A 12,901-nucleotide genomic window follows, 5' to 3' on the forward strand; every position below is an offset into this window, starting at 1 on the left:
TCTTGGTTCATGTGTCCATTCTGAAAACAGCAAAGGCCTCCCACTCAGCTGAGGAAGAGGCCTCCTTCTTTACTACTTATTTTTCTTTAGGGTGTAATCTTCGTTTTTCTTTTTTAATTTTAAGTGTTTTGGTGTACCAAATAATGAGTTTTATTATGACATTTTCATCCCTTGTGTTCTGCTTACATCTGCCTAGATGCCTTCCTTTGCCTGTCCCCTTCCTCTCCACAAATAGTTTCTCTCCTTATTGTTTTCTTTTTTGTTGTTGTTGTTGTTGCTCTTTTATTTATTTATTTATTTATTTTATATTTTATTTACATTTCAGATGCCGTCCCCTTTCCCCATTTCCCCTCCCTAGAAAGCCCTATCCCATTCCCCCTCTTCCTTTTTGCTTTTATACATTTTTAAAAATGTTAATCAAAGGTTTTATAAGTTTGATAATGCTCAATCAGAAGTGTAACCCAATACTCAACCTAGATATATAAACTATCTTTGACTGGTGGAGACACATGAACATCTGCCTCCATGCCCACCCCCCCCACCCCCTCTCTCATCCCCTAGCTTCACCCTTCCTGTTAAAATAAAAGTTTTCTCTCAAAATGCAATTAGAGCATAGTTATTCCTAATTGTACCGGTGAGGTACAAGATAGTCCTAATACCCAGTCCATCATTTTGTTGACTAACCAGAACCTCTGTCATCTGTCCTAACCAAAGTACTTAGTTTTGAACCTGGCTTTTTTTCTTGGCTTTAGAATAAATGTCAGCTGAAAACCATCCACTCAGATCTTTTCTCTCAAAGTAGCCAGGATTGGCTATGAGACTATAGGTCTTCACCCCGTCAGAAATCCAGAATGACTGAGTTAACTGAAATTATGGGAAGCACTAAGCATAGCTTCTAAAACTTAGCCAATTTATAGAGACCGCTGAACACCTGGAAAGCCCCTATACTACCGAACGTTGGAGCATCAAATCTTCAGCCTTCTGGCCCAGAATCATCTGACAGACCTAGTGATACAGAATTATTAAGGGCTGATTACTCTGTCTAGGCAGATATAATCAGTCGACTATTCTGCAAGTGTGTCCTTTTCTGGACAGTAATTTGTCTGTAGATGGAAAGAGGCAATTCTTGCCTAGTGGTTGTCACCGCACAACTGGAGTAACTCCAAGGATGCTCAATTTCTTCTTAGAACCCATGACAGGAAGCTGTCAGGAGCAGACAGGCCTCTAATCAAAATGAACATCAATATATAAATATTTGTAACGTCAATTCTATGGACTTCTGACGTTTTGAAAACCAACTATCCATGTAAGGTAATCTGGACTGTTGTCTGTTAACTCCTCTCAGCTATTTCTAAATAAAATATGGAAAACACCCTAACAATAAACTCAAAGCCATGAATTTGCTATAGTCCTCCTTATTGTTTTCTTGTGTGGCGTACATGTGTGTGTGTCTGATCCCATGAATAAGAGAAGACATGAAATGTTTGTCCTTCCAGAGTTGGCTCATTTTACTTGGCAGGGTGATTTTCAGTTCTAGCCCCCCCCCCCCTTTTTTTTTTTTTTTTTCAGGATGTGATTTTAAACATGTCCCTGCCCACGAAGGCATTACAACCCCAAGACAGTATGAATATAAAGTCACTCTAACAGATGCCCATCACTTAGAAGAACTAGACAATGTTAAAAAGCTAGAGACCCAAGATCTCAAACCTTCCCCTCTGTGGCCCTCTTTCCTAACTGTCACCCCCACCCCCACCCCCACCCCCACCCCCATAAAGTACTTGATGACATTTAAAGCCAAATTTTACCCTTAGCAGAGAATATGGGAAATGGACAGCCATCATTCATCCAGAAAGGGTGAAATCCTCCAATGTGAAAGTTCAGCCATCAGCTACTTTGTAGAAAAAAAAAAAATTGTAAAATGGTAGTAAGAAACACAGCTGGTTGGAACCGGATTTTGCCCGCCTTTGTCTGAAGGACTGTTTTTCAGGGTTTTCAGGAGGATCTGGTGTTTCTGAACTAACAGCCTAAGCCTAAGGAAGAGATTGTCTCCAGTTACACAAATGTAGATCCTGGTCACCATCACCTTTCCCTGCCAACATATATATCACATATCAACTCCAAGGAAAAATAATATACCCAACAGAGTACAGGAGACAGTTTCTGGTTCTGTGTTCTAGAAAGAACACCATGGCAACAGTGTTCTACCAGAAAAACTAAGAACTCCACTTTAGGTCTTCAGGCTTTGACTTCAATCTGCCTTCCACTCTCCTGACTCCATGAGGCTTGTGCATCTCTCTGTGTGACTTAATTTAAATAAAGTATTAGCTTCTCAAGAGCAGGAGTTTGTAAAGTTATTTGAGAGATGTCAGTTTCTTGTCACAGGCCATTGATACCTCAAAACTGTGGTTTTGTTTCTGATTCTTCCATTTGGGTGTCCAGACCCTGATAAACAACAGGCAAGGAAGGAAGGAGCACTGCCACACTTCAGTACCTTGGTCCACTTCTTCCCTTGGGGTGTCCAAGCTGGACCAAACGGGTTAGCAGGATCTCAGTACAGCAGTGAATGCCCAGAGAAAAGGTCTTCTCCAAAGATTTTAGTGTTATAGCTCTTTTAGACGACATTCAATGAAACAGCTTGTGCTCTTACCTCAGGGTGAACAAGAACTATATAAACCTTCCAAAGTGAAACCTTGCAAAGTGGGAAGGGATTCTTGGGGTGAAATTTAATTGGCTGCAGCTTAAGGTTCTGGGGATACCTCATTTGCATGGAGAGGCATTCCAGGAAGTTGAACCTGTAATTTCTGCCAAGGATTATCTGATATTCCTCAGATAGACCTTGGAGAAAAGGCTCCCCGGATAAGGTAGAGAAGAGGAAGCCCTGCTGGGAAAGAGAGTCCTCCACTTTGCATTGAGCTCAGGGGAGCATCAGGACATGGAAGACTATGAGCTTTAAGTAGTGGAATCTTTCAACACAAAATGTGTGCAATAAGATATCTTCCTTCAGGAAGGGAACTCCAGGTTTGGGTTCTTATGTGTATGTGGGTCAAAGTCTGATGGAAAAAATAATAACCTCAATAAGGTAAACTTTCATTTGGACTTTAGGGTAAGCACCTGGGGGAGGGGATAGGTCATATAAAAAAAAGGTTTCTCATTTAGGAATAGGACTGAACAGTGGGTTGGACTTTAAAATGACAAAAAGAAACCACCTTTAAAAAAAAGTAACCACCTTTAAAAAGTTTAGAACTCAAATGGAATTTTGGAATCATAATTTTACATTAAAATAGAAATTTCTCACTAGATTTTACTAGGGACTATCAGTGGGTTTGGTGTTACATATATTAATAAAGTAGAATAAGTACACTTTCTGATTCTGGACTCATTGGTTCAGATCGTAATTCAGAAGTCGTGAGTCTGAGTCCAGTGCATTTTCTAGACCACAGAATCCTCCTTTGCAGCATAATTTCTTACTGCAGTCCCTTTGGTTCTAAAGATGGCATGTTTCCTTTAAAGGCTTGATCCTGTGCCAGTGAGATGCTCCTCTGGTAAGGGTGTTTGCAGAACTAGCCTGGCAACCTGAGGTCAGTCTCTAGAACCCAAGTAAAGATAGAAGAACCAACTCCACAGGGTGGTCCTCTGACCTGCATATGCATGGTGTGACACACACACACACACACACACACAAACACACACTGATAATAAATTTAAAGGTGTTGATCATAAGTAGAACCTTCAAATATCCTTGGATTGAGCACTGTTTATTTTATGTAGACACTTTATTGGACTTCTGGATTTTTGATAACATATCATTCAAATAGTTCTATTCCACATCAGGATTGAGGCGCTTTCTCTTTTGTAGGATTTTAAATACTCATTCATAGTAACACATAGTGACCCATGGTCATTCTGGGTCCTCTATCTAGATGACAAGAGGTATTTCTTGAATACGTTGACCGACTGGTCACACTCAAATTGCTTGATTAGAGACTTTTCTATAAGTTCTATAACTTATTTTTGAGCACTCAGGTTTAAAGAGCCTTGGTAGGGCAGAGGTGGTGGAGAATCATTGAATATTTTGCTTTGCCGAAAGTTTTTCCATTATAGTTTCTTACTCTATTTGTAGGCATAATGGTAAAAAAGACTTTGAAACATTATGACCTAGATATCAACTAATTAGAAAGGGTCCTGGCTATAATTCGAGGGCAGGAGCTCAGAGATGCCATTCCAGTAAACAGAGTCAGGAATTGATACGTTAGGTGCTGGATCTGAGGAAGTTCCTTAGGGAGTTGGGACTTGCGGAGAGAAGCTAGTTATCAGCCTTTAGGGGACTATTTCAACATTTAGTGGTGGCTACAGCCTTGGGGGTGCCTACTGTTAAACAGCCCAGGCTCTCATACTTTAGAAAACTACTGTATTTGTGATCTTAATATTTGTCTTAGGATTACTATCGCTGTGATGAAACCTCATGACCTAAAGCAAGATGGGGAGGAAAGCGTTGATTCAGTTTATATTCCACAGCACTATTCATCACTGAAGGAAGTCAGGACAGGAATCCAAAAGGACAGGAACCTGGAAGCAGGAGTTGGTGCAGAGGCCTTGGTGGATTGCTGCTTGCTAGCTTGCTCCTCATGGCTTGCTCAACATTCTTTCTTATAGAACCCAGGGCCAATAGACCAGGGTGGTAGCATCCATAATGATGCTCTCCCATATCTGTCACTGATTAAGGAAATGGCCTACACTTATACAGATAGCTCAGACTTATGGAGGCATTTTCTCATTTGAGGCTCCTTCCTCTCTAGTGACTAGCTTATGTCAAACTGACATAAAACTAGCCAGCCAATACATCTCAAATGGCTTTGCTTAAGAAAACTAGTGGATCGTCATCATACACACACACACACACCTTGAAAGAAAATGACCTCCATAGTCTCATAGGAAGTGGCCCTATTAGAATGTGTGGATTTGTTGGGGTAGTGTGGCCTTGTTGGAGGAAGTGGGTCACTGAGGGTCAACTCTGAGGTCTTAGAAGCTCAAGTCTGGCCAATGGTCTCAGTCTTCCTTCTGCTGCCTGCAGATCAAGATGTAGAACTCTCAGCTCCTTCTCCAGCACCATGTCTGCCTGTACATGCTTCCTATCATTAGGATAATGGACTAACCCTCTGGACTGTAAGCCAGCCCCAATTAAATGATCCTTATGAGAGTTGCCAGGGTCATGGTGTCTCTTCAGGGCAATAGAAACTCTAACTAAGACATACATACATACATACATACATACATACATACATACATACATAAATGTGTGTGTGTGTGTGTATGTATGTATGTATGTATGTATTCTTTTTATTTGTTTGGTTTTTTTGAGACAGGGTTTCTCTGTGTAGCCCTGGCTGTCCTGGAACTCACTCTGTAGACCAGGCTGACCTCAAACTCAGAAATCCGCCTGCCTCTGCCTCCCAAGTGCTGGGATTAAAGGCGTGCGCCACCACCGCCCGGCTGTATGTATGTATTTTTGAGATAGGGTTTCTCTGTGTAGTCCTGGCCATCTTGGAATTTATTCTGTGGACCAAGCTGGCCTTGAACTCAGAGATCTATCTGCCTCTGCCTCCAGAGTGCTGGAATTAAAGTCAGGTACCACTATCACCTGGCTATGTTATATTGACTTTAATGAGTATTCAACTTATCTTTACATGGTTATATTTTATGGAATAGGACAAATATGTTTATTTAGTTTGTATTTACAAGTTATACATAACCTTCATTTTCTCTCCCTTTACCATATGCATGATACCTTTTGAAGTCAATTCTCTCCTTCAGCCTTGCTGGGGTCTTGCTTGTTTCTGCCATGCTATGTACTTTAAGCTAGCAGGCCTGAAGGCTTCTGGGAGAGGCTCATTCTCTGCTTCCCTTCTCACTGTAGAAGCATTGGGATTACAGGTTGAATCCCACTGAATCCAACTTTAAAAGTGGGTTCCAAGGATAAAACTCAGATTGTTAGGTTTATGTGGCAAGAGCTTTTATCCACTGAGCCATCTTGCTGGCCTTAAAATACTTTTTTTGATGACAGTTTCGTTTATTTTGAAATACAGCATTCCTGGCTTGAGCAATACTTTATTAAGTAAGGGCTAGAAGTAAAAAAGAAAAACCTAATGAAATCATTAGGTTTTCATGGTATCTCCTTACACATCATCTGGTATTTTGTTTTATTTTAGTTTGCTTGGGGGAGGTTCTAAAGATCAAAATCAGGGCCTTACACATGCTAGGCAATCATGCTCGCTACCTCTGAGCAACACCCCAATTCTACTGTTTCACCTTAATAGCTGTTGTTTTGGGGTAAAAAGCGGCACTAGGGGTGGAATCTAAGGTCCTGTGCATATTAAGCAAGTGTTCTGCCTTTGAGCCTTTATCAAACATTTATTGAGGGCGCCTGGAGAGATGGCTCAGCGATTAAGAGCACTGGCTGCTCTTCCAAAAGACCTAGGTTCAATTCCTAGCACCCACACAACAGCCCAAAACTGTCTGTACTAGGGGATCTGGCACCTTCAAACATACATACAGGCATTTAATGCACATAAAATAAAAATAAATAAATCTTAAAAAACATCTATTGAGATGGTTTACTAGGAACCTTGGTAAATGGTATGTAACATTTAAACATAAATATGACAGAGTCTTTGCCCTTTGGGAGACATGGAAGGGGATATAGTGACACCGTTTGTTAATTATACCCCCAGTAAACCTGGAATAAATACATAGGAAATGGCTAGTAACCAAGAGTGTTTTTTGAAAGTGTATCTGGATTATGTGAAGCAAGAAGTTTATGCTGGAGATAAGCCAGGAAAGGCATTCTGTCAGTTACACTTCTGGTTATAAATGAGCAAACAAGGATTTAAACAGTGTCAGGCAAGATTTGTTACAAAGTTTCAAATAGTAGTACATTTTTAGGGAATGACTCTGTCTGGCTCACATACTGTTGTGTGAATATGAAATGCCTCCTCTCCCCACAGGCTCATGTATTTGAACACCTAGTCCACAGTTGAAGGAGGGTTGTGAGGAGGGGCCCAGCTTGAGGAGGTGGGTCACTGGAGGTGGGTCTTGAGGTTTCCTAGCCCAGCCCCATTTGCTGTCTTCTCTCTCACTGCATATACAATATAGCTGGTTCTCTCATTCTCTCCTGCCGTGCTAGGTTCTATTCTCTTGAACTACAAGACAAAACAAACCTTTCTCCTCTAAAGTTGCTTTTTGTCATGTATTTGCCCATACCAAAAAGTAACTTATACAAATGCCCATCCTTGGATCAACCACCATGACTAAGAGGAAGGTGCTATAGAGAATAGGATGTGCTTGTTAGCATCCCTTACATACTTGTGATTTAGAGGCAGGTGCAAGCTTCCTAAGGAAGTATGAGTGCTAAGTAGAGGGAAAAACAAGGGATCTATCTCCAAGTAAAGGCCAGTGGGTAGAGAACTATGCAGTCTGAACTCTCTCTGCTAGTATAAGGAAGGCCACTACAAGTCTTGAAGTAAGAAAGTAGCTGTGGACAATGGCTATATTAGAGGAGCTTTGGCGTTTCTATTCTCTATCAACATGTTTCTGATTGCTCAAAAAGAAGCCTCTCTGGATGACTGTACAAAGTAGGTAAAGAGAGTGGCCCTAATGCAAACTGTAGACTGCTGATTCACCTTCGGAGGTTCCTAGTCCATAATGAATGTCCTATTGTGATGCAGGTGCTTATAGGCTGGGAGGTGGTTAATACACGGTGGCAAGAAGTCCTCGAGAACTCTTCCTCAACTCTTCTGAGACTCTAAAACTTATCTAAAAACACAGTTTATTAAAAATAGAGCGGATGACGGCAGCTGACAGCCTTGAGAATGCTGATGTGAATTTAACTACTTTGAATTTAAAAGAACAAAATGTTCCCAGATGTCGACTAGCCCAGAAGCCAGCAACTTCTCAGATGGAATTATTATTGGATTCCCTGTTAGTGATAGGAAGTAAAGTCAGTCATTTCGCAAACATAGATTTTAAAACAATAAATGTTTGAATTTGTTTTCTTCAATCTAAGTTGTTACATTCTGAATTTGCTTTCAGTAATGAAGTTCAAGTACAGAACATGCTGGAATCATCTTATTTTAAACTAGGATAAAAATTGTAAATGCTTATATTGTGTTTCTTGTTTCAGTGTCTTTAGTTTCCTGACTACAGACTATATTTGGAATTTAATTCCTAAATTTGAAAATTTAAAATACAGTTACCATGTAGTAAATATTATATTGGGAGCTAAATGGTATAAATTTGTGTCTTAGTTAGACAAGCATATCTCTACCTCTGTCCTAGTTAGGGTTTCCATTGCTGTGAAGAGACACCAAGGCAAGCATTTAATTGGGGCTGGCTTAACAGTTTCAAATGTTCAGTCCATTACCATCATGGCAGGAACCATGGCAGCGTACAGGTAGACATGATGCTGTAGGACCCAAATTCTACATCTAGATGCCAATGCAGCCAGAAGGAGACAGTCTAGCGCAGGCGGCTGGGAGGAGGCTCTGAGTCCACACTGGGCAGAGCCTAGTCATAGGCAGGCTCAAAGCCGGCTTAAGTAGTGGAGCACTTCCTCCAACAAGAACACACTTACTCCAATAAGGCCACACCCACTCCAATAAGGTCACACCTCCTGATAGTGCCACTCCCTTTGGCCAAGCATTGAAACACATGAATCTATGGAAGCCAAACCTATTCAAACAACCACAATTTGATTCTGTATTCTTCAAGGATTTGACTTTTAAAAAATATTATATATCTTGTCTGGGTCCTAATTCTCTCCACTAGTAAATAGGTTATGGATAGGGTCATTGACTTACATACTTTTTTGTTTTGTTTTTGCTTTGTTTGCTTTTCTTGTTGTTTTGTTTCGTTTTGAGACAGGGTTTCTCTGTGTAGCCCTGTCTGCCCTGGAACTCACTCTGTAGACAAGGGGGAACCTCAGACTCACGGAGATCCACCTGACTCTGCCTCCTGAGTGCTGGGATTAAAGGCCTGTGATATCACAGCTTGGCTTGCTTTTCTTTTGCGACAACAAAGTCTGTAGCTCTGGTTGGCCTGGAACTCTCTGTGTTCCCACAGGTTCACCTGCCTATGCATCCTGAGTGCCAGTGCTGGGATTAAAGGTGTGTGCCACCACGCCCTGGCTCTCTCACTTGGAAAAAACAAAAAACAAAAAAACAAAACAAAACAAAACAAAACAAAAAAAACGACTAAGAAGTATGCTGTGATGGAGAATCAAGGCTGGAAACTGAAAGGAAGATTCAATCAACTGGAACAGCACATCCTTGCAAAGTGGCTGGTTCTAAGGAGACCTCAGGAGAGGTGACCACTTCCCTTTTCCCACGCCCTAGCTGCTAGACTAGGAACCCACAGCCAGGTTAGAGATCTTTTCCCTCAACCACATCCTTTAAAACCCTGCACCCAACCAAAAATGAAAAGCAGTTCATGCACCTAACCAAAGGCGAAAAGCAGTTCGTTCCTACTTTTGGCATTATTTCTGAAAAACTCTCTTATTCTTGGCAACTGCTGAGCCTGCCCTGGTAGCTTCCAAGTAACAATTTTAACTGCAAACATCTTTTTTCGGCCTTGGGAAGAGCAGGGAAGGGACCAAGCCTAGATGATAAAGGCTGTGTAGGAAACAATGAGATAAGGTCAGGCCCCGCCCGGCCGCTGCTCCTCCCGCAGAAGGGACCGGTCCTCGCAGGCTGGAACCCTGTGTAATCGGATCCTGTTGCTCAGCTGCCGTGGGGAAGCTTTTGGGCGTGGGACCGCGAGAAGCCGCTTGTAAACAGAGCCGGGCCGGGATGGTCGGCAGCCGGAGCGCAGCCACTGGCGGTGAGGAGGGCGGGCTACCTGGGTCGGGGTCTTGCCGGGGAGTCGGCTGCAGGCCGCACGGGCTACGAGACCAAAGCCGCGGTGAGCATCCTCCTCGCAGCGGCCTTGGGCGGGCGGGGAGGGGGACGGGATGACGCATCCCTGGAGCTCCCCGGGGTCGTGGGGGTTCTTCCCACGCACCGCTTTCTGTTGTATTTCGCGCTGGGGATAGCACTTCATTTGTGGGTGGCTAAGTGAGGGGGAAGACTTGACCCGCTGTTTATTTTTGTGACTCAAGTAAACGCAAATTAGAAAGTAGTTGAATACGGTGATCCGGTTCTCTGCGTTGTTTTTAGTAACCCCTCCCCAGCGATCATAGAAACCAAACCCCAGTAGAGCTTTTAGCCCCAGAGAAACGCGACGATTGTTCTTTCTGTTGACTGTGCCCATTTTGAATATATAGTAAATGACGCCACAGGACTAATGACAAATGGGTCTTGTACGAAAAGCTTACTAAGCTGTAAAACAAAAACCAAATCAAAACAAACAAAACAAGATAAGGAGTTCTCAGGCCCATCCCTTAACCTGAAAAAAAAAAAAAAATTGCTGATTTCGAAAGACAAATAGAGACTGGACTTATATGTATAGTTTGCAAAGTAAGGCTTTTACTGTAATAGCTTAAATAGATTGAGCTATGTTGTTGTAAACGTTATTTAATTTTTCCCCCTTTTTTCTTTGATACGTGGAACTAGAAAGAAACTTCTGGGTTTTCCCTTTAAAATATTTTCAATAAACCATAATAAATCATGACTTGTATTTATACAGCATTATAGAATAGCATACGTTATAAGTGATTTGCTTAAAACACTAAGTAGTTTTTATTTCATTTACTTAAAGAAATACCATAGCAAAAATGAGGTCTTTAAAGGTCAATAGACATGTGTTATCTTGGTAACATAATCTAACTTTTAGCTAGGAGTCAAATATTAGGTTAAATTGACAAGGAGAAGTGTGTAAATGCCATGGACTAAGAAATAACATCAATACCTTATGTGTTTGTCTTTATAGTAAATACTTTCACAATGCTATGGTTCTAGCAAGATCTTTAAAGCTTACCTCAGCTTAAATTCTTGTTTGGTTACTTCCTCATTGCGTCATCCTGGAAAGTTTACTCAATTTAGCTGTTTCCTAATCTGTAGAATGGGAATAATAGCCACCTCATCAAAGAATCAAAGATTTAATGAGTATTAAATATGTATGCTTTTTGAGAGAATCTATATAACCCTGTGTAGCCTGGAATTGCTCTATAGACCAGGCTGGCATTGAACTCACAGAGATCCACCTGCCTCTGCTGGGATTAAAGGCATGTGCCACTGTGCCTGGCAACTTGATGTTTTTAAAGTGCCTAGGAACAGTACCTAGAATAAGTGTTTGATGAATGTATCAAATAAAAATATTCCACTATTGAAAAGCAGATGGATTATTGTCAGGTGTTCAGGGAATGATGGAAGGGGAAGTTCTTGGTGAATGGGTAGAGAACAAGAAGAAAAGACCAGTGGGGACTGGGCTGCAGGATAATGACTGGCTTATAGTGGTTACCATGGCAAATTTTATGTTTTGAGATTTTGCTACAATTAAAATGTTTCAGTGTCAGTGTTCACATTATATACTCAGAATTCTTTATGGCTGAACAGCAGTCTCATCCACGCCCGCCTTTAGTGCTGTGGTGGTGCTTTATTTGGTAGATTCATGCACTGGAGATTTATCATAAAGCCTACAAACAAATTACAAAAATTTACACCCAAGACTCTGGGACAGCCATAGCTCCAACGTGTCCTTCTGCCAACATGTTTGTTGTTGTTGTTTCCCTCTAATCCCCACAACCTGCACATAGAAGACATTTCTACCTGACTCTGTTATATTACATGATACACTTGAAATTAGAGTGCAGAGCTTGTCAAGATGAGTCTAATTGAAGAGTGCCCATAAAAGTGTATCGCTTTCTATGGCTGGGAAATCAGGACAACTCAACAAACTGTGGCTGACTTGAAGATGGAGGATACCATTGAGCAGGACTTTAGGCAGCCTTGAGGAATTTGGAAGGTGTAAAACTACCAAGAGTGGCCCCCTGGCTGACAACCAACAGGAAGTTACCAAAACCAGGATTTTTGTCAGCAATCCAGATAAGTTTGAATCTGGACTATTTAGCAAACTTTCTAGATAGGAGTCCAGCCCACCTGAGCCAACACCTTAGTGACTATGAACTAAGAAATACTTTTTAAAGCAGCCCATAGTGTGAAAATTTGTTGTGTCACAACAGAAAAGTAATATAGAATCTAGCAGAAAAATGGACAAAAAAAGATTAAACACAATGCTATTATGGGATGTCCTGAAAGACTTGTGTGTTAAAATATTAGTCCCTTTGGAGGCATTTTGAAAGGGTGGGGCTTATGAGAGGTAGAGGTCTTTAGGAAATGCCAACAAAGGGGGTTGTGGGCTCTGGGTCCTCCTGTTCTGCTTTTGCTCTGCTGTGCACCCTGACCCTGATGTTGCCCTGCCACAGTCCCTGATATAATGGAACTGACTGATCATAGACTGGAAGCTCTGAAACTGTGAGCCAAAATGAACCCTTTGCAAGTTGATTATTGCAGGAATTTCCTTATAGCCATAGAAAGGAACTGGAATTAAGTAGCTAATATGTTAAATTGAGTTCTTTCTATTAACCAAAGAAGTGAACATGAAAGCAACAACAAGGCAATACTTTTCCAGCTCTCAAAGCACTATAGCTCTCAAAGAGTTTTAATTGTCATGCCAAGCAGTATGTCAAGGAGCAGACATTTTCAGATGTCAGAGAGGCAGACAGTGAGTATAGCCTTTCTGAAAAGCACAGTGACTGAGTGTGTCAAATGTTTCAGCAATGCTCCTACCCTTCGACTTAGCAATTCTTCCTTTAGAAGTCCGAAGGAACTTATGAGAATAGTTAAGTTCATCACAACGCTGAGTATGCCTTTGTGTAGAACAGAACTGGCAATATTATAAATGCCCCGTAACA

The 12,901-nt window shown here is 41.4% G+C and overlaps 1 protein-coding gene across 10 annotated transcripts in view; it reads left to right on the plus strand.

Moving 5' to 3' along the window:
• Plekhm3 (pleckstrin homology domain containing M3) overlaps positions 1-12,901 on the plus strand; it is a 190,504-nt gene that overhangs the window by 16,731 nt on the left and 160,872 nt on the right. For 3 of the 10 annotated variants that reach the window (XM_034498822.2, XM_076931780.1, XM_076931779.1), the window contains exon 1: positions 9,709-9,870. The exons of 2 other annotated variants lie outside the window; for them this stretch is intronic. The gene's annotated coding sequence lies outside the window, so the exon portion shown is untranslated. Of the gene's footprint in view, positions 1-9,708; positions 9,952-12,901 lie in introns of those variants that run through there. 5 more of the 10 variants (XM_076931774.1, XM_076931775.1, XM_076931771.1 and 2 more) reach the window with 2 other exon arrangements.

The sequence above is a fragment of the Arvicanthis niloticus genome, chromosome 3, assembly GCF_011762505.2.
Source record: "Arvicanthis niloticus isolate mArvNil1 chromosome 3, mArvNil1.pat.X, whole genome shotgun sequence".
Lineage (NCBI taxonomy): Eukaryota > Metazoa > Chordata > Mammalia > Rodentia > Muridae > Arvicanthis > Arvicanthis niloticus.